Source organism: Physeter macrocephalus, chromosome 20 (genome assembly GCF_002837175.3).
Source record: "Physeter macrocephalus isolate SW-GA chromosome 20, ASM283717v5, whole genome shotgun sequence".
NCBI lineage: Eukaryota > Metazoa > Chordata > Mammalia > Artiodactyla > Physeteridae > Physeter > Physeter macrocephalus.
This window is the reverse complement of record NC_041233.1, coordinates 97,647,586-97,670,072: the sequence shown is the minus strand read 5'-3', so window position 1 is coordinate 97,670,072 and position 22,487 is coordinate 97,647,586.

Sequence of the window (22,487 nt, the reverse complement as noted above, 5' to 3'; positions counted from 1 at the left end):
TAGGACCTGTATTATTTTTTTTCTTCAATCAAAATACATGTTCCTTATAAAGAAATAAGTTTACATTATTCAAATAAACAAAAAGAAGAAACCAAAATTTACCTATAACCCTACATATTTATTTATTTAGTACTCATAAAAACCCATCAGGTTAAAAAAGACACACAGAAATGAAAAATCCAAAAATTCTGTATTGTGAGGAAGAATTACTGGTCCTAGAGGTGACTAAAGAAACAACAAATTTTCACCATTCAGTTATCTTTTTCATTTTTAACTCCCAACCAAGGGAATTTGAACTGGAATAGACATAGGCAGACTTTCTGGCTATTTTCAAAGTAAAAACCACTGCACTTAAAATAAGAATTAGATTTGCTGTATTTAGAACAGAAGGGTGGATGTTATAGGGGAAAAAAGCTTGGAGTCAGTGACTATGTCATATAGGAAACTGTGATCACGTGACTGCATCACAGGACGCTGTGATTCCAACCCAGTTCACTGGGGTTGTCATAGTCCAAGGTCTGGAAGTTGGTAGACCAGATATATCAGCAGAGTGGGGGAAGTAGTGTGTCTGGATTGTAGCAAAGCATTTGATAAACTTTCTCATGTCAAGTTAGGCGGATTCTTAATTCAGTAAATGATCATAAATCAAAGGCTCTAATTCATGGATAAAGGCAAACAACTGCTTCTTTTGAATTCCTTCTTCTTGAATTAGTCCCTTCATTCAGATTAAGATATTTTTGGATCCTGATTTTGTTATTCAGTCTGTTTAGTGTCCTTCTGGGCTTCAAGTCACATGCAAATCTGACCACTGGCCTCCCATTTCTTCTTTTAAATCATGGGTGAATGTGTTAAAGACAGGGCCAAACTCCAACACCACAAAGGGTCAGCAGATACATCCCAGGAATTTATATCATGCAAAATTCTTACTAATGAAGTGTAAAGACAAGGGGTTACTAGGCAAATGAGAAATAGCATACCATGCTTTTAATCAGTAATTTATATCATGCAAAATTCCAAGGTAAATGTAAAAAAAAAAAAAAAAGGAAAACTGTTTTGGAAAACGTGCCATAAGGTTGGAATTCAGAATGTTTTGAATTTTAGGAAGGTGCACGTACCCCAGTGGGTTAGAGGGCACATGCTGTAATCAAATACATTAATATTTCTGTAGCCATAATCCCTGGATAGTCACATTTAGTGGGATAAATGAAGACTCCTCCTGAATAGCTTCCTGGCAGCTCACATCAAGTTTCACTGCCAAATGAGTTTGTTTCAATCTTACGGCAAACTCAGTTTTCAAAGCCGTTTTGATTTCAAAATTGAAGATATGACTTGTGGACCTGTAGGGTCCCCACAACCACACTTTCAGGCATGAAGAGGGGGAGAGAGAAAGAGGGAAGGGAGGGGAGTGAGGAGGAGACTGTGTGTGAGAGAAAAAGAGACAGAGAAAGGAAGCAATTGAGAGCATGGAGGTTGGAGATAGGTCTACAAAGCAAAGTCCAAGTCCAGGTACCCAACCACCTGCATGGCTGAAGACGAATTCCTAAAAGAACAGGGTGGGCATGGCTGATGTGCTGCCATTCCAAAGCCCTACCCAAACTCCTTCCCATGCAGGCAGGTACCATGGGGCACTCAGCTTGCAGGAGGTGCAAAGAAGAGGCAAGAGTCCCCCGGCTCCCGAGAAGGGAAAGAGGAGCCTGCTAGCCCGAGACCTTCCTTGGAAGTTCAGTAATCAGGCCCACAAGTAAATTACACCCAGTAAGCATCAGGGGCTCACCCATAAGATTATCTATGAGAGAGGAGCAAATGCTTCTTTTCTGAGTAAAATGAGATGAAGGGGAGAAGGGACCCTTCCCACATCCTATATTATAATCTCAATATGGGAAGGGCTGTAGTGTAGAAGAAGAATCAGCTTGTCTGAAATGTTCCAAAGAAGTGCAGTAATACCGATGGAAGAGTCCTATAGAAATACATTTCAGCCCTTGATAAAGTAGAAATTTCTAGTGGCATGAAAGTCAGAAGAAAAGGTGGGCTGCCTCTTGATGGAATACGTTCCCAGTCCCTGAAGAAGTTTCACTGAATGCAGGGTAACCACTTCCCATAGAGAAGGTTCAGTTTTTATGGACATCTAAGAATTAAAAATAAGAATTTTGCAATAATGGAAGAGGCTCCTTTCAAAATAATGAGCATTCTCTCTGTGGTGTCTTCAGTCAAAATATCTGCCGTACGAGAATGTGGAGAAAAGGGAACCCTTGTGCACTGTTGGTGGGAATATAAATTGGTGCAGCCATTATGGAAAACAGTGTGGAGGTTCTTCAAAAAATTGAAAATAGAACTACCACATGATCCAGCAGTCCCACTTCTGGGTATATATCCAAAGGAAATGAAAGCAGGATATCTAAGAGATATCTGTCCTAATGTTCATAATAGCCAAGATGTGGAAACAACCTAAGTGTCGGTCAATGGATGAATGGATAAGGAAGATGTGGTTATATAGATATTATTATTCAGCCATGCAAACAACATGGATGGATCCTGAGGGCAATATGCTAAGTGAAATAAGTCAGACAGTAAAAGACAAATACTACATGATATCAGTTATTTGTGGAATCTAAAAAAAAGTCAAACTCATAGAAACAGAGAGTAAATAAGTGGTTGCCAGGGCCTAGGGTGGGTGGGGGAAAACGGGAGAGGTTGGTAAAAGGATGCAAACTTTCAGCTATAAGATTAATAAGGTCTCATGATCTAATGTATAACATGGTGACTATAGTTGATAATACTTACATAACTGAAATTTGCTGAGAGAGTAGAACTTAAATGTTCTCATACACACACAAAAGATAAGTATGTGAGGTGATGGGTGTGTTAATTAACTAGATGGGGGAATCCCTTCACAATGTATATGTATTTCAAATCACGAAGATGTACACTTTAAATACCTTACAATTTTTATTTGTCAATTATACCCCAATAAAGCTGAAAAAAATGCCATAAAATTTTTCTTCTTAAAAAATTTTTTTTTAAATTAATTTTTATTGGACTATAGTTGATTTACAATATTGTGTTAGTTCCTGCTGTACAGCAAAGTGAATCCGTTATACATATACATATACCCACTCTTTTTTAGATTCTATTCCCATATAGGTCATTACAGAGTATTGAGTAGAGTTTCCTGTGCTCTACAGTAGGTTCTTATTAGTTATCTATGTTATGTATAGCCATAAAAATGTTCAAGCTGCCCCAAACACCTAGTTCATGACAATAATCACTGGGATTCCTTAAAGGAGGGAAGGGTTGGTTTTAGCATTGAGTTAATCATCTATGAGGGGATCAAATCAGAAGATCTTTATCAAGCATACATAGTGTGTTCCAAGTACATGGCTGGATGCTGAGGGAAATTGAGTGTGGTGTAAGGTCCAGCTGGTACTCCCAAAGGAGCTTATGGCTGGTGGGGACATAGGGAATTGAGAGGTCAAACCCATGCTGAGGTGACAGCTCAAGAGATCCGACATTAAAGAAGAGGCAGAGGACAGAACACAGACAAAGGAAGAACGATGACATGAAAGTGCATTTTACTTCTGGCTATTTTTCTTCCTAAATTTTATTGAACTTTATTCTTGACACAAAATGCTTAGATGGAGGGAAATGCCTTATTCTAGAATAATCTCCACCAGAGATCCTGTTTTAAGAGGGGCACCTTGTATGACATTAGATGGGCAATGACTCCATTCCTAATAATAAAGCAAACCACCACCACCCAACGCCTGATCTAGCAGAGGCAGTTTGTTCCCTTTTAATCAGAATCTAGAAAAGGCAACAACACCTCCGTGTGAGCATGTGTAACATTACTACCAAATCGCTGAACTTCTCTGCATTCCTCCCACAGGGTTAAGGGCTCTGGAGAACCTGTTTGAGCCAACATTTTCAGCTGGGTCGTCTCGTGTTGAGCTTTGCTTTTCTATCTCTTGGATCTTTTCTACACATCAGTTCTGTGGATCTGTAGCACATACACGTAGGAAGTACACGCAGTACGATGACGCAGCAGGCTTGAACAGACTTGCAAGGGCTGATTGTTAAATTTTCAGGAATTTTGCCAATCCGTTAACATCATGCTGGTAGCTTGAAACTGGCTATGATGGGAGTATATACACCACAGAAATTGGCAAAGGCTACAAACCAGGACTCTACCCCCGCTCCATCTCCCAACACCCAGAACTGATTGTCAAACATTGACTAGTGCACCACTGAGTAGATGCCCCCAAACTCTGCGGGCAAAGAGGAATGAGAGCATTAAGTGCCAGTTTGTATGTTACCCCAAATGGGCTAATCTGTCCTCAATCTTGAGTCTTGTCCATTCTGATGGGGAGGCAGGATTGGGAAGCTCTTCATGGCCAGTGGGTTGCTGACTGTTTCAGGGTTCTGGACTTTGACTGGTTGACTCATCAGAGGCTCTCCGGGGCATTAGAGTGGAAGAACAGCACCAATCAAAACACAGACTGTGCACAAAGGGGGCTCTTACTGGTTCTGAGATACTGTAAGTTAGGTGGCGGGTTGCATTCCTGCAATGACGTCTTGAAGGGAAAAATGACTCAAGAACCCACTTTTCGGTCATCCCATAAATGAGGGATGCTTCTTAACTGAATTGGGATGAGCCCTGGAGGACAGACCCGGGCCCACACTGGCAAGGTGCTGGTGGGGGGAACGCCCGAGGTGGCTCAGATGGAAGGTTCCCGGTGCAGCCCTTTCCCCTCTGCCTATCCATGGTGTCGATGGCAGAGACTTCTCAGGGATCCCGTGTGAGAAAAAGAGGCTTCAGGATTGCAGCAGCTGCTTTCTTCATGTCCTCAGGCAGGAGCCCATCTTCCCCACTGCTGGGGCTGTTGATCGTGTCATTGGCACGTGGCCCTTCTCTTGGGGGGGAGGAGTGAGCTGGGGGATGTTGGAGGAGAGGGCAGGAAGGTCCGGGAGGATGCCCGATTTGGAGACAAGCTGCTGGGGACAGTCTAGTGATGCCCCCTGAGCTGGACCTCGGTTTTGGAACAACTGCTGGATAGGCCTGGAGAAGGAGGAATGTCCTCCACATCAACATCGTAATTGGTTCTGAGCAGCGGGAAATGTGTCAGGTAAAGACAGGAGCCAGGCAAACGAAAGAAGCAAAACAGACAAAGTAAAACATGAGAGGAAATCAGTCTACTGTGTCACCAGAGAAAGGAGAGGAAAATACTTGAATAGTATCTGCTACTTACAGCAGTGTTTTCCGAACCTCAGTGATTCTGAGCACTCGCTCATGATTTTCACCGCCGCTCCTTTCCACCCATTTCATTATTTATTTAGTATTTGTCTTTAAAATAACTCACTTTGGAAAAAAACGCGGCCTCTTGTTAAAAATGGTATCCTTAACTTCATGGCTTTGATATGCCAGTTTAATTGTTTTCCTAATACACATTATTATAAACTCATGACTATTAAAAGAGAAACTCTTCATCCATCTACCCCAGAAGCCACTGGGAGGCCACCGTGTGCCCCTCGATGGGAGCAGTGTCCCCCTGAGCACAGAAGTCACTTAGAGTGAAGCCACAGAGGCACCTGGCTCTGGATTTGTGTCATTTGTCAATGTCTCCCGCTCACCTACCCCACTCACACAGTTGCTAAAGCTCTCATTTAGCAACAGGCGCACTTTTTCCCTTTTTAAAAGCCCTCAAGCACAACATGAACAAGACACAGGAGGTCTGTTCTGTTAGGTCAGGTGTTGGGTGGTGGTAGTTTGTTTCATTATTAGGAATGGAGTCATTGCCCGTCGAATGTCATACAAGGTGCCCCTCTTAAAACAGGGTCTCTGGTAGGGATTGTTTTAGAATAAGGCATCTCTCTCTGTCTAAAGCATTTTGTGTCAAGAATGCAGTTCAATAAAATTAAGAAAAAATGTATTTTCATGTCATCCTTCCTTTGTCTGTGTTTTGTCCTCTGCCTCTTTTTTCTTGTATGTTCCTAACTCTTGATCTTTTTCTTGTTCTATCTTCTCCTTATCCTGACCCCAAATTATGAATCTGGTTTCTGTCTTTTAAAGAAAACCATAACAGGAACATTTCCCTGGTAGAAGCTTAAACCCAATGTACATTTTTTGGCAGCACAAGTGACTTTTGGAAGGAGGTTGTAGGAACAATTTTTCAAACATGAACACCATTCGACAGCTTTTAATGGTGGGCCTGGCTGCCTGATTGGATTATACTTCCACTAGGGGGCACTGTTCTCTTTATATGTCAAAATTTTTATGGCAATAGTAACAATAGAAATGCTGGTTTCCTTTTAGAAATAAGGGCAACTGAACACAGCTTTGGCGGGGTTGGAGGGGGTGGTGAACGTTAAGGGTATGAAGCCAGTTGCAAAGAAAACACTTGGTTTTAGCAGCAAATTCACCCAATATTGTAGACATAAAGTCAATTAACAGTGGAGCTGGTGGGAGCTGCGACATTCCTGATGTAGCAACTTTCACGAAATCCTTTCTTATTCCAGTTGTCAGCTGGCAAATTTCTTTCCCTAAATTCAACCTGAAGCTAAGGGATCCTTCTCAATAATGTCAAGACCTAGGTCTGAGCCAATCATCTTTGTAGGATTCATCCCAGGCTTGTTTTAATTTGTTTTAAAGCTAGGTGAGATCTCAGCCATTAGCTGGTCCTAACTCCACATGGCAAGGACACAGGCTCAGAGAGATGGAGCAGTTTGTCCAGACCACACAGCGCTCATTGGGGCCACGTGCTCTGATACTGTGACTCCAATTTCTTCCGTCCTTACACACCTATGTCTTCCTTAAAAATGCCCTCTTCCAGCTTCCAGTGGTGCCTTGTGTCAATGGGATTTTTAAAAAGTCTTTTCTGAACTGACAGTGTAACTCAGACCTTGTAATATTTTACTATAGACACTGGGTTACAGTAGCTTATCCATACCTGAGGTTATTGCAAATTTTTCTTTAATAATCTAAGATCTTGAATTCTAATCAATAGAATTAGAGCCCCTGAACAATGAGCCTTCATGAATAGGAGCTAATGTAAGAGAATGAAAGGGACTGTCCCAGCTTCCAGAGACTCAGGTTTTCATCTAAGCAACACCTTAAAGAGTGAGTTACTTTGGACAAAATTGCTTAACCTTCTTCTGGCCTTTATTTCCTTTTCTGTAAGCTCTGGCTAGTGGCAGAGCAGCATTTAGTGGGCCAGAGACTTTGTGTGCATTATCTTACCCATGCTTCAAAATGGTCTGTGAGAGATTATCATCTGCAGATTATCATCTGCATTTGATTATAAAAGGAAACTGAGACTCAGAGAGGCCAAGTCATCTTCTCCAGATGCTACAGTGATAAGTAGCTGACCTAGGAGGTGGGCCTGAATCTTTTTTGTTTTGAAAACTTTCCTCTTAAGCGTAAGATGAAGGCTTCAGTCAGGAAATACACAGAGAACCTTATATGCGCTCGGCAGATCTTGCTGGCTCTCAAACTCGACATGCTCAACTCAAACCACAGAGAGAATGCGAAAAGGAAATGCAAAACGGATTTGAGAGGCAGCGTGGTGTTGTCAGGGGACGCGAGTTCACGTCCCTTCTCGTCCACACATTGGGCGTGATTTGAAGCAGGTCGCTTCACCTCTGACGGCTCGTTTCCTCATCTGAAAAGTGATGGGGTTCAGATGAACTCCAGGAGCTCGTCCTCACATGCCGCATTCTCTGGAGGAAAGGCCCGAAATGGAAATTCCTTCTCGGCGCTCAGGCCGCTGCCGTCCGATCTCCAGGTCTCAGGTGCCCACCCTGGATTTTTCCAGCCTGAGTTCTGGATTATTTTGTTCTTTGCTCCTGACCCTCAGTTGCCATCCTGGGGAAGCTCCATCCTGCTGTCTCCACCCACCTGGAGCTCTGGTTCATCCAGTGGAGCCGGCCAGGCAGAGCAGACTCCATAGTATCTTCTTTGTGGGGCTGCACTTGCTCAAGAATTTAATAGGACTAGCTTACTGCCTGTGATCACCCGGTGGAACCCGGCGCAGGAATACGGTTCTGAGCCAGCTCGTCTGAATCAAGTCAAGACGCTGGAGCTAACCGGCCGTGTCACGTTGCATCTCTGAAGGTCCGCTGATGCCCTCACTCTTTTCATCCAAATGATTGAAAATGTATTTCTAAACAGAATTGAGGGGCCCTGTCTAAATCAGACTGGTGTATTGGCCTTAATGTCCCGATTTGAAGGGCTTCACGCTCCAGTCCACAGCCGCTTCTCAGTAGAGGTTCCTTATTATTGCTGATAACAACTGTATGAATAAACAGAAAAGAAGTTCCTATTCCACAAGAGAGAGAGAGAGAGAGAGAGAGAAAATCTCATTTAAACCGAGAGAGAATGAAACTTGCTCTTGTTCAGCAGCTTTACAATTCCTGCTTTCCTTTTCTTCTGGAAATGAAGCCGAATTTAAGAGCTTATCTTGGTTTGACTTTTTTTTTTTTCCCTCAAGCCAAAATAGAACAGCTATTTAGCTGGAAAATTCATAGGAGCTCATGTCAATTGGTTAACAAAACACATGCACACACACACATCTTAATGTCCTCATTATATAAAATCTCAATCATCAAAAATTGACAAGAAAAAAATGCTAAGACTCCAATAGGCAATTGAGTAGAGGATATAAACAGATGATTCATAAAGCAGGAAATGCAAATGGAAAAAAATCATATGAAAAAATATTCAACATGCATATAATAAAAGAAATCCAGACTAAAATAACAATGAGATAGGGTAGTCACTCATCAAATTAGTAAAGATTTTTAAAAATTAAAGGCAGCTTTTGCTTTTGGGTAATGGGTTCCTGGAAAATACATATGAAATCTAAATATATAAAAGCCTAACAATAGCCTTGTATATTTTAAGGGGCTGGTATCAGCTGAGGGTTAATATTCCTAAGAACAGAACCTTCCTTAGGTCTCTCACTCCCTCTCTGCCCATTGTATTCTGGTCCCCCCACCCCGCCCACCCCGCCCACTCCGCCCACTCCCATCTTCCATCAATATTACCATCTAGGAAGTGGATCAAGAGGCATAGTCTCAGCCTTGGCTGTGAAGGCTGTGCAAATCCATCATTCTCTTTATTTTATTTTATTTTATTACTATTTTTTTTTGCGGTACGCGGGCCTCTCACTGTCGCAGCCTCTCCCGTTGCGGAGCACAGGCTCCGGATGCGCAGGCTCAGCGGCCATGGCTCACGGGCCCAGCCGCTCCGTGGCATGTGGGATCTTCCCGGACGGGGGCGCGAACCCGGTTCCCCCGCATCGGCAGGCGGACGCGCAACCACTGCGCCACCAGGGAAGCCCCGGGAAGCCCCTCTGTATTTTTTAAGTTCTTCTTTCATAAGAAACTTGAATTCAGATCTTAAATTCCACAGTTCTCCCACGGTCTGTTTTTCTTTGCTGCAAACTTTTGTCTTCACTAATACATATGCAGAAACATGATGAATACTAGGCATGGACTGTCCTTAAAGGCATCCAATCCAGGTGGTGCTTTTTACAATAGGAGAGTGGGATGGAGATCAGTATCCTCGTGGCACCTGCTTGCTGCCCTTGTTAAACGACGTATGTACCTGACCACTAAGCTTTGCAGGTTAGAGCCATGGCATCTCAAGTGTGTAACACAGAATGGCCCCCTTGGGTGAAAGAAAAACGTACTCGGATTTCTGCTCTTTACTTTGTCTTGTCCTTTTAAAATTTCCATTTTTAACACAGTTACAGTGTACAGGTTAGTACAGCAGTTTATTTATTGGGGATGCATGATCAAAATTGCTTTGCTGGTAGGATATTGTTATTAAAAAGTTTGCAGACAACTGGATTAGAGAGAGGGTACAATTTAGGAAGAAAGAATTAGAATTAGAATTAAGGGAGGAAGCAAGGCGAGCTGTGGTCGTAGGGGGTGACCAGCAGAGCTCACAGTAAAGGGCAGGGATCACCTCCTTGCCACAGAGGCCACGATAATATTCAAACAGCTGGAACATTCGGCTGAATCACAAGGGCATGCTGGCATGCTGGCACGCTGACAAAGAGGCCAATGTTTTTAAAGGCCATCTTGCCGGAAGAGGCCATTTGTGGTTGCTCAGGTCCTGCCCAGGTACCATAGGCCAAGATTCCAGGAATCACCTCCCCGAGCATGCCAAGCTAAGGGTCTCATTGAGATGGTGCCAGCTGGGACTCAATGGTAGGGAGGCCAAAACCAGCTGAGGGGTGCAGAAATGAAAGCATCTGAGTAATCTAGCTGAAATCCAGGGACAGACAAGTGACCTAGAGGATTTAGCAGTCTTGTCAAAGCGAAAGCAGGTGTCGCCAGGGGCCTGGAAGCAAATCTCTATGCTGGATAAGGTGTGTGTGGTGGAGGAGAAGGTAGAGCAGAGCCTGCTATTTGGAATACCCTTGAGTAGTCTTGGCCCTACGGAGCTGGGTGTTAGGGAAGATCCAACAGCATGATTCTGAGCCTCATTTATGTTTCATTTAAGCATCACAACCTCTGGACAATCTGATGACAAGTTCATGCCTTTATTCAAAAGGAGAACCATGAGGAAAAAGTATAGACATATCACCCAAATTTATAATCTCTGCTGGATAAGGAAACCCAAGGAGATTTCCCATTATTTCTGGGTGTCCCAACAGCTTCTCTTGTGTGTGCAGTGTTAAGTGCCCTCGTGTGTTCTGGCCTCGTTGTGGGAGTTTAGTACCCCAAACCAGCTGGGGAGGTACCACTGTTCCAACTTCAGTATCTCTTCATGGTGGTGAGGGGTGAGAATGGCAGAGCTCAACTTCACCCTTCTCCTTAAGGATGGTACACACTCAGAAAACGTTGGGAGCCAAGTGGAAATCAAGCTGTCAGCGTTATTAGTGGGTGGGCTAACTAACTCGCAAAGTATAGGGCTCTCTGGGAAGCTGGAACGGAGAAAGTGGCTTGAGCTTGAGGACAAAGTTGCTGCTTCTCTAATTGCAGATCTTGAACCTGCCTGTCTACCTAGACCGTAGCCCACCTGAGGACAGGGGTGGTGCCTGGGGCAGGTTCAATGCCCAGCTGTGGACATACAGACCCACTAGATGCTGACTGAATCACAACTCATTTCAGTTTAGAACTGAAGCTTTAACATCTGCTCTGCTCTAGAATTTGATGGAAACAATGAATTGAATTTAGAGCTGATTTCCTTTAAAAATATTTATAGGAACTCTGAAATTTCCTAATTATCTGAAAATGTTATTTTTGGTTAGTTTTGCTTTCTTTTGCTTTGTTGTTATTAAATATTTTATTTTGAGATGATTGTAGATTCATATTTGAGTGTAAGAAATAATATAGAGAGATCTTGTACCTCTACCCAGTTTCCCCAGTGGAAACGTCTTGCCAAACTATCGCGCTGTTCCACTCCAGGACATTGACATCAAGATCCAGGACATTTCCATCGCTTTAAGGATCCCTCATGTTGCCCTTTGATTGCTACATCCACTTCCCTCCTGCCCCCACCCCTCCCTTAACCCCTGGCAACCACTCTTCTCCATCTCTCTAATTTTGTGATTTCAAGAATGTTATATAGCTTGCAGCTAGTAGATAAACAAATCCTAGAGATCTAAGGCACAGTATAGAAATATAGACAGTATTGAATTATAATCATTGAACTTCCTAAGAGACTAGATTTTAATTATTCCCAACACAGAAAAGAAATGATAATTATGTGACATGACAGAGGTGCTAAATATTGCTACAATGGTAATCATTCTACAATATATAAATGTATCAAATCAACATGTTGAACACCTTAAATTTATACAGTGTTATATGTCAAATATATTTCAATTAAAAAGACAAAAGAGAATGTTAGGTAAATGGAATTATATAGTATGTAACCTCTTGGGATTGCCTTTTTTCTAACAGCAGAATTCTCTGAAGATTCATCCAGGTTTTTGTGTGTCTCAATAGTTGGTTCATTTTTATTGCTGAAGAGTATCACATGGACTGGATGGACCACAGTTCAACTATTCACATATTGAAGGACATGTAGGATGTTTCCAGTTTGGGATTATTACAGAGATGCTATAAACATTAGTGTACATGTCTTTGTGTAAACATAGGCTTTTATTTCTCAAGGATAAATGGAGGACAATTATTGGGTCGTATGGTAATTACATGTTTAGTTTTTTTTGTTTTTTGTTTGTTTTTTTTCCGGTATGCGGGCCTCTCACTGTTGTGGCCTCTCCCGTTGCGGAGCACAGGCTCCGGACGCGCAGGCTCAGCGGCCATGGCTCACGGGCCCAGCCGCTCCGCGGCACGTGGGATCTTCCCGGACCGGGGCACGAACCCGCGTCCCCTGCATCGGCAGGCGGACTCTCAACCACTGCGCCACCAGGGAAGCCCTACATGTTTAGTTTTTAAAGAAACTAAACTTTAAAGAAACTAAACTACTTAGCCATTTTCCAGAGTGGCTGTACCATTTTACATTGCCACCAGCATTGTATGAGTGATCCTCACCACCCATTGGTGTTGTCATTATTTTTGTTTTAGCCATTCTGATAGGTGTGTTGTGATATTTCAATGTGTTTTGCATTTCCTTAATGGCTAATAATGTTGACCATCTTCTCATATGCTTATCTGCCATCTGTACACCCTTTTCAGTGAAATGTCTCTTTTTGTCTTTTGCCAATTTTTTAGTTGGATTGTATGCTTTTTTAAATGTTGAATTTTGAGAGTTCTTTATATATTCTAGATGCTAGTTCTTTTCCAGATATATGATTTGGAAGTATTTTCTCCTGATCTATAGCTTGTCTTTTCCTTCTCTTCACGGGGTCTTTCACAGAGTAAAAGTTTTTAATTGTGACCAAATCCAATTTTTCAATTTTCCCTTTTATGGATCTCACTTTTGGTGTTAAGTCTATGAATTTTCTTTTATTGCCTAGCCCTAGACTCTGAAGATTTTTTTCCCCATGTTTTCTTCTAAAAGTTTTATAGTTTTATATTTTACCATTCATTTGTGATCCATTTTGAGTTAATTTCTTTATAAGGATGACACTTAGGTCAAGGGTTTTCGGTATTTGTTTGTTTCTTTCGTGTGTGTGTGTGTGTGTGTGTGTGTGTGTGTGTGTGTGTGTGTTTTAACTTGTGGATGTCCAATTGCTCCAGCACAATTTGCTGAAAAGGCTATTTTTCCCCCATTGAATTGCTTTCACTCCTTTGTCAAAAATCAGTTTGGCACATTTGTGTGGGTCTATTACTGAGTTCTGTCTTCTGTTTCATTGATCTATGTATCTGTTCCTTTGCCAACACTAAGTAGTTTTGATTACTGTGGCTATACCATGAGTTGTGAAGCCAGATGGACTAATTCCTCTCTTTTATTCTTCTTTTTAAAAATTGTTGGGATTTACCTGGTGGCACAGTGGTTAAGAATCTGCCTGCCAATGCAGGGGACATGGGTTCTAGCCCTGGTCCAGGAAGATCCCACATGCCACGGAGCAACTAAGCCCGTGCGCCACAACTACTGAGCCCACATGCCACGGCTACTGAAGCCTGCATGCCTAGAGCCTGTGCTCCGCAACGAGAAGCCACTGCAATGAGAAGCCCGCACACTGCAATGAAGAGTAGCCCCTGCTTGCCACAACTAGAGAAAGCCCATGCGCAGCAACGAAAACCCAACGCAGCCATAAATAAATAAATAAATAAATATTTTAAAAGTTAAAAAATTGTTTTAGCTATTGTAGTTCTTTTGCTTTTACATATAAATTTAGAATAATCTTGTTTATGTCTATGAAAAAAATCTTGCCTGGATTTTGATAGGAATTTCATTAAATCTCTATATCAATTTGGGGAGAAGACATCTTTATTTTATTGAGTCTTAGAATACATTAACTTGGTGTGTCTCTCCATTTATTTAGAGCTTTAATTTCTTTCATGAGCTTTTTGTAGTTTGTAACATGCAAGTTCTATACATATGTTATAAGATTTACACCTGTATTGGCTTGCTAATAGGGTAACTGAGTGGCTTAAATAAACAACAACAAAATATTTCTCACAGTTCTGGAGGCTAGAAATCTGAAATCAAGATGTTGGCTGGAATCTAAAAAATAAAACAAACTAGTGAATATAACGAAAAAGAAACAGATTCACAGATTACCAGTGATTACCAGTGGGAAGAGAAAATAGAGAAGGACTTAAGGTGTACAAACTATTATGTATAAAATAAATGAGCTACAAGGATATATTGTACAACACAGGGAATATAGCCAATATTTTATAATAACTGTAAATGGAGTATAATCTTTTAAAATTGTGAATCACTATGTTGTAAACCTGTAACTTATATAATATTGTACATCAACTATACCTCAATTTTTAAAAATTAAAATAAATAAATAAACCAAACCGAATAACCAATAACTGAACCAAGCCAAAGCAAAAAGGTGTTGGTAGAGTTGTTCCCTTCTGAGGGCTGTGAGGGAAGAATCTGTTCCAGGCCTCTCTCCTCTCTATCTCTGTGTCCAAATTTCCCCCCTTTTATAAGGACACTAGTCATATTGGATTAGGGCCCACCCTAATAACCTCATTTTAAGTTGATAACCTCTGTAAAGACCCATCTCCAAATAAGGTCACATTCTGAGGAACTTGGGGTTAGGACTCCAACATATCTTTTTTAAGGGGACACAATTCAACCCATAACATCACCTCACTCCTAAGTGAGATTCTGGGTTGACAGTTCTTTATCTTCATTCTTTCCTTCTTGACTCCATGGCTTCTGTTGAGAGATCCACTTTTATTCCAGTTGTTTTCACCATATAGGTTAGGTGTCATTTCTCTATAGCTGCTTTAAAGATATTTTCTTTGGTTTTTAGTTTTTCAGAAATTTGACTATGATGTGTTTTGGAATGGACTTCTTCAGGTTTATCCTGTTTGGGATTTGTTCAGCTTATTGAATCTGTAGGTTTATATATTTTGCCAAATTTGGGAAGTTTTCAGGAGTTATTCTTTAAGTGCTTTTTCAGCCCTGCCCTCCTTCTCCTCTCCTTCCAGGAATCTGATGACACAAATGTTACATCTTTTGTTGTAGTCTCACAGATTCCTGAAGCTCTGTTTATTTGTTTTTCCAGTCTATTTTCTCTCTGTTGTTCAGATTGAGTGATTTCTATTGTTCTATCTTTAAGTCCACTGATTCTTTCCTCAGTGTTTTCCATTCTGCTCTTGAGCCCACCTGTAGCATTTTAAACTTTCACATATTGCATTTTTCAGTTCTAAAATTTCCATTTGGTTCTTCTTTATATCTTCTATTTCTTTGCTGAGTCTTTTCATTTCTTTATTGAAACTTTCTACATTTGCATTTGTTTCGAGTGTATTCATAATTGCTCATTGTCACTTTTTTATGATAGCTGCTTTAAAATCTTTACCAGATCAAGACTATCTATCAAATAATTCTAATACTTTTGTCATCTCAGTGTTGACATCTATTCATTGTCTTTTTTTCACTCAGTTTGAAATCTTCCTGGTTCTTCATATGATGAATGATTTTCTATTGAAAACTAGACGTTTTTGACATTGTGTTTTGAGACTCTGGATCTTATTTAAACTTTCTGTTTTCACTGTCTGTCTATGACTCTGCTCACGAAAGGAAGCAAGGGATGCTGCCTCGTTTCTGCCAGGTGGGGGTAGAAGTCTAAATTCCCCACTGAGTTTCCAATGACACTCATAAGAGAGGGCTCCTCTTTACTGATGGCAGGGGTGGGAGCTCTGGGTCCCCACTAAGCCTCTACTGATACCCCTCTCGCTGGGAGAAGTAGGAACGCCTTATTACTGCTCACTATGTGACCTCTATTGGCACCACCAGAGGGAAATAGCCTCATTACTGCTAGGTAGTACTGAAAGTTCTGACCCTCCAGTAGGCCTCCTTTGACATCACTCCAGCAAGGAGAGGGAGGGATCTTTCATTATTGCCAGGAGAAGGTGAAAGTCCAGGCTCCCCACATAGTCCTACTTGATACTGCTGGGGAAGGGGACACCTTAATGTCTGGCAGAGATGAAAGTCCCAACCCCCGACTTGGTCTTCTCTGATAGCATCTGCTGGGGCTTTGGGACGCCTAATTACACCCTTGCCTGGGTGGAAGTCTAGGCTCCCCCACTGACCATTGCTGGCATGGTTGTCGGTGAGGCCACAGTTCTTGCGGAGGTGTTTGGCTGGAGTAGAGCGGCTATTGTCTAAGAGTTTTCTATCATGCTAGGCTGCCCCTTTCCTGGTCCTTTGCCTAGAGTAAGCAGACTTTTGTCAGAGGCTTTTTAATCTGCCCCTGGGGCTATTTCTGAGTTGCTGGCTATTTTAGCTCTGAGTTGGGATAAGAAGCAAGCAAGCAAACAAATAAACAAAAACCCCAGAGAACTCACCATCTTATTATTCCTTGGGTCCCAAGGTCCCTAGCTGATCTGCCTTCTTCTCTCCAGCTTTCAGAGTCTTCTTATGTTTGTTTTATGAACAGTGTCCAAGGTTTGTAATTGTTCACAGTGAGTGGAGTAAGGAAACATACATCTGCTCCATTTTCCCAGAAACAGAAGTCCCTGGAGACATTATTTTAAGATGAATGTCTTTCAGTGAAAAAGTAAAATGAAGATGTTGGTGGGGCTAGGATGTAGGGCAAAGAAAAGGTGATCGCCAAAAGGGTACAAACAACCAGCTATACTTTGAGTCTACTGAAAGGAATCAGGACAAGTTCACGAAGATGTAGCACACCTAAAGGCACCCGTGGCCACTTCGAATCTGATAGGCACAGAAAATCTGGTGACTGGTATAGTTCTTTAACTGATATGTTTCATTTATGAGAGTTATCCTTCTCTTTCACGGTTTTTTAAATCTTTCTCCCACTGGACAGAAAGCACCATTGTACTAGGTAGAATGCCTAGTGCGTTAACCACTGTAGCTGAGCTGTTATAGGTTCTCCCTCTGTTTTTCTGTCTGCGTTGAATTGAAATTAAATTGAAGAGTTTATAATCTTGTAATACATGCTTTAAAAAATACTTTAAGGTACCATTCTTTAATAATTATTATTCACATAAGGATTCCTAATCTTTCTACATTTTCTCTTCAGTCTCAAAGGGAAAATCCTCAACTCTTTTCTCACTTACTTTAGGCTTGTACACAACTGTCTTCAGCTTGCTCAGAACTCAAATCTCTTTTTAAAATTTTATTTATTTATTTATTTTTGAAGTATAATTGATGTACAATATTATATACGTTACAGGTGTACAATATAGTAATTCACAATTTTAAAGGTTATACTCCATTTATATCTATTATAAAATATTGGCTATATTCCCCATGTTGTACAATATATCCTTGTAGCTTATTTTGTATCTAATAGTTTGTACCTCTTACCCTCCTACCCCTATATTGCCCCTCCCCTCTTCCCTCTCCCCACTGGTAACCACTAGTTTGTTCTCTGTATCTGTGAATCTGCTTCTTTTTTGTTATATTCACTAGTTTGTTGTATTTTTTAGATTTCAAATATAAGTGATATCATACAGTATTTGTCTTTCTCTGTCTGACTTATTTCACTTAGCATTATACCCTCCAAGTCTATCCATGAGCATGTTGAGAAAAGGAACCTTTGTACACTGTTGGTGGGAATGTACATCGGTGCAGCCACTGTGGAAAACAGTATGGAGGCTTCTCAAAAAACTAAAAATAGAACTACCATGGGACCCAGCAATTCAACTCCTGGTTATATATCCAAAAAAATAATAATAATAAAAACACTAATTCGAAAAGATACTTGCACCCCAATGTTCATAGCAGCATTATTTACAATTGCCAAGATATGAAAGCAACCCAAGTGTCCATCAACAGATGAATGGATAAAGAAGATGTGGTGTGTAGAGCTATCTATCTATCTATCTATCTATCTAGTGAAATACTACTTAGCCATAGAAAAAAATGAAATTTTGCCATTTGTAGAACTCAAAACTCTTAACTTCCTTCATAGCTCTGGACTACCTTCACCAACTTGAGTTCATTTTAGTTCCATAGCCTGAGCAATCACTGGATTCTGTATTGGAGGAAGACCTGCAGCCCCACTCCAGTCTTTTCCTCCTACTTTTGTGGATCTTCTAACTATATGGCCAAAGGAGACAGTATATGGCTGTAGATTTGAGGTTTCATGCTAATATTTATTTCTCTGGATTTTTCCCATTTAGAAAGATAACAGATGTTTGCTCCTCTTAAAGAGTGAATAGTTTCCCTCTAACAAGGTGTCTTCAGCTGTTATCTGCCCATGGAAGCCTAAATGTGATAATATTCTCCTATCATTTTTAGTTGTCTCCGGTTTCTGCAAATTTCATGATGGTTTACTGGTAGACAATCTTCTTCTTCCAGTTAGATTCCTATCTTATATCAGAGCCTAGCTTTTAAAATAATATTTAAGCTGTGTGCGTTACTCACCTTGACTCTTAGCTTGCCAGCTAAGACCTCATTCTAGAAGGGCTGCCACAAATCAGGGCATGCCTCATTTTTCATTGGCTGATTTAGAAGGGCAGCCCAGATGGCATCAAAATGTGTTGTAAGCCTGAAAAATCCTGATAGCTAATAAAGTATTACTTTAAACGTTGGTTTCATTTTAGGGAAATTCAATATACTGAAACTCTAACTCATTGGAAAGATGTTTTTAAAGAGTGACTATTCATTAAGACTTTGGGCTGGGCTTCCCTGGTGGCACAGTGGTTGAGAGTCCGCCTGCCGATGCAGGGGACTCGGGTTCGTGCCCTGGTACGGGAAGATCCCACGTGCCGCGGAGCGGCTGGGCCCGTGAGCCATGGCCGCTGAGCCTGCGCGTCCGGAGCCTGTGCTCTGCAACGGGAGAGGCCACAACAGGGAGAGGCCACAACAGTGAGAGGCCTGCGTACCGCAAAAAAAAAAAAGACTTTGGGCTGGGATTGTTGTCTATTCTAATCCATCACACTGATTTCCATCATACCTTCCTCTTCTTGCACAATTTCTGTCCAAACTGTAGCACAGCACCAGGCACTTATGAATAGTTGGTAAATGTAAAGTCAACAAATAAATGGAATGAACATATGAATGAATAAGTAACTGACTAACTGAATGAATGAATGCATAAGTGAAGTAATGTCCAAATGAGTGAATCACACACTATATGCATCTGTCTGTTGTAGCTTCCAGTTTCTATGTTTAAGGATGAATCATTTCAGGCCCACAGGATGCCTGTTAGATTACACTAGATGAAATTATTAAATAAGCAATTGCTAAATTGGTCATCTGTTCCTTGCTGGGCACTGCACAGCATTTTTACAATTGGCTTTACGAACGCTTCACTGAGAATTTCCTTTAAAGAATAGGTCTATATCCTGAATAAAAAATAACAACAACAGTATGTTCTAGATAGTCTATTTCCAGGTCATATTTTATACATGACATATTCTAGGTGAGGCAGAGCCTGGTACATGCCAGGCCTGTTACCAGGCACAGGACATGGAGTGATGAACAAGATAAACCATGGCTCTGCCCTCATGGAACTTATATTCTAGGGAGGGAGACAAACCAGATAGTAAATAGTAGTCGGTTGTGATGAATGCTAGGAAAGAACCAAGCAGGGTGCTGGGATGCAGAACAACAGGGGACCTCCTTTAGATTGAGTGGTCTCTGAGGAGGAGACATTTAAGCCAAAAATCTCCATTTTCAAGTGAGTCGCAGGGGCCATCACGTCTAACTTTTCAAATTTCCACCTCAACGGCACTTGCTAGACTTAACATTACATATCTTCTTCTCACAATGGTCCCACAGGACACCAGTCAACACTCTGCAGAGGGTGTTGACTTTCCAAAATATGTGTACTCTGCTTTATTGTATTTTCTGCCCTTTTCTCTTGAGAAACAGTCCATGAGCTTTACATGCGCTTCCCTGGAGGGATAATTCTGCTTCTCATTAATGGAAAGCTTCATTTGAAATCTTGGTAGTTGTTGAGTAACTGCCACCTCTTGATATCTTGTATAAAATGTTAATTATGAGTTTGTCTGGGGACAACTTTTCCATATAGTAAATACAAAGAAAAACACAAAGACTGTAGGCTATGTCCACTGAATGCAGCAATTTATTTATTCATAATGTGAGCAGGAGGGCAAGTCAAAGGAACTGAGGTCGTGGGCCCAAGAAGTATTCGGTCCCCCTCTGAAAATGTGTTATTTCTTCCCTTTCCTAGATTTTGCCTTTGCCATGAGATTGAATGAACTGAATGTCTGGGCTCAGAAAGTTGCTTGAACTGTCTCTGCCCATTTCATATGCATTCACAAAAAGAGATAACTGATATTAAAAGTGGAGGTGGGTAGCATAAGCGCAAAGCTAATGTAGAATTTTTCTGGTTAGATGAAGTTTTTAAAACAAATTGCAATCTGTAAGTATCATAAAATTGTCTTTTTCCTGACTATCTAGCTGATGGACATAAATGTACACACATATACAGATATTTATGCAAATAACCATAAAAATATATGTTCATATGCATGCAGACCCATTTGTGTTAACATAGATGCTTGCCCTTGGGGCTAACAGCCAAAAACTATTCATTCTTTCCATGGGAAAAACAATTTTAAAGCTCATTAATTATGTCTAACATTTACATTTTTATTTTTATTCCAAGCTTTGATTGCAGTCTATTAATAAATGAAAATGTGCTCGCATTTTTAAGTACTTCTGTATTTCACAAGCTTTGTTTCCAAAGAGGGCAAAGCTCAGTCAACACTTTAACTTACTAAAGGAACAATCAAGGGAAAAGTCTTTATTAAATAAAGAAATTGTCTTTGAAGAAGTAGTTGAGTTGAATAAATGTACTTAATGCCTGCTGAGGCCTTTTTCTCTTTCTAATTTAATTTATATTTTTATCAAACTAAAATAGAGTTTTAAAAAAATCAAAAAAACACTACAAAGCTTATAAAGCAAAAAGCAGTACCTTACCCCAATACTCTCCACTCCCAAATCATTTAATGTCTTAATATTTTTTGAATTTATATCTGTATTTTTCAGTAATATACTTACAGTGTTTAAATTTTTTTTTCAATTTTATGAATTACCTATTGAATTCAAAATAGACACAGATTTACTTCTTCCTTTACAATTTTTACACCTTTTATCGTTTATTCCTGGCTTATTCCATTGGTTAGGACTTCCTGTGTGATGTTGAAGGGACTTTGCCTTGTTCTTGATCTTAGGGGTAAAATTACGTTAATGCCTTCATTACGAAGTATGCTGTTAATTGTAGGGTTTTGTAGTTTCCCTTTGTCAAGTTGAGGAAGTTCCCCTCTAGTCTCAGTTTGCTGAATTGTGTTTGTTTGCTTGTTTTAATCATCAATGGGTATTGAATTTTATCAATTTTTTTCTGTATCTCTTGAGAAGATCATATGACTTTTCTATTTTGTTTTGCTGATACGGCGAATTACAATAGTTAATTTTAAAATGTTAAAGTAACTATTGGACCATGATGTATGATTCTTTTTAAATATTCTGGATTTGAGTTGTTAATATTCTGAAAGAATTTTTGTGTCTGTGTTCACACAATATCAGTTTTTAGTTTTCTTTTCAGGTAATATCTTTACCAGGTTTTGGTATTAGGATTCTGCTGGCCTCATAAAGTATGTTGGGGAATAGTCCTGTCTTCTCTAATTTCTGAAAGAATTTATGTAAGATTGCTACTAGTTTTTTTTTTTTTTAAATGTTTGATAGAATTCAATTTGAGGCCAGAGGTTTTCTGTGAGGAGGTATTTTATTATTAATCCAGTTTCTTTAATAGGTATAGGATTGTCTATAGTTTTTATTTCTTCTAGTGTCTTTTTTGGCATGCTGTGGTTTTAAAGAAATTTTTCATTTTCATCTAATTACTAAAATTATTGGTTTAAAATTATTCCACATATCCTCTTATTAGCCTTTAAATATCTCTAAGAACTGTAGTGATTCTTCTTTTTCATTCCTGATATTGGTTAATTTCTTTTCCCTCTCTTTTTTTTTTGGTTAGTCTAGCTAAGAGCTTATTAATTGATTAAATTCTTAAAAAAAAAATCCACCATTTACTTTGTTGATTTTTCTCTATTGTCTATTTTCTATCTCATTGATTTCTGCTTATTGTTTCCCCTCCTTACTTTGGACTTAATTTGTTCATCTTATTCTAGTTGCTTATGGTGGGAACTCAGAACACTCAGTTTACATTTTTATAATATAAGCATCAAAAGCTACAAATTTTCTTTTAAACACTGCTTTAGGTGTTTCTATTATATTACAAAGTTACTTTCCAATTTTCTTTTTAATTCTATCTTTGAACCACAGGGTATTTAGAAGTGTGTTATTTTGTTTTCACGTAATTATAGATTTTTCCAGGCATTTAAAATTATTGATTTCTAATTGAATTCCATTGTGGTTAGAAAGCATATTGTCTGACTTGAATCTTTACACCTACTGAAATTTGTAAGGGTTCCATGTGTATTTG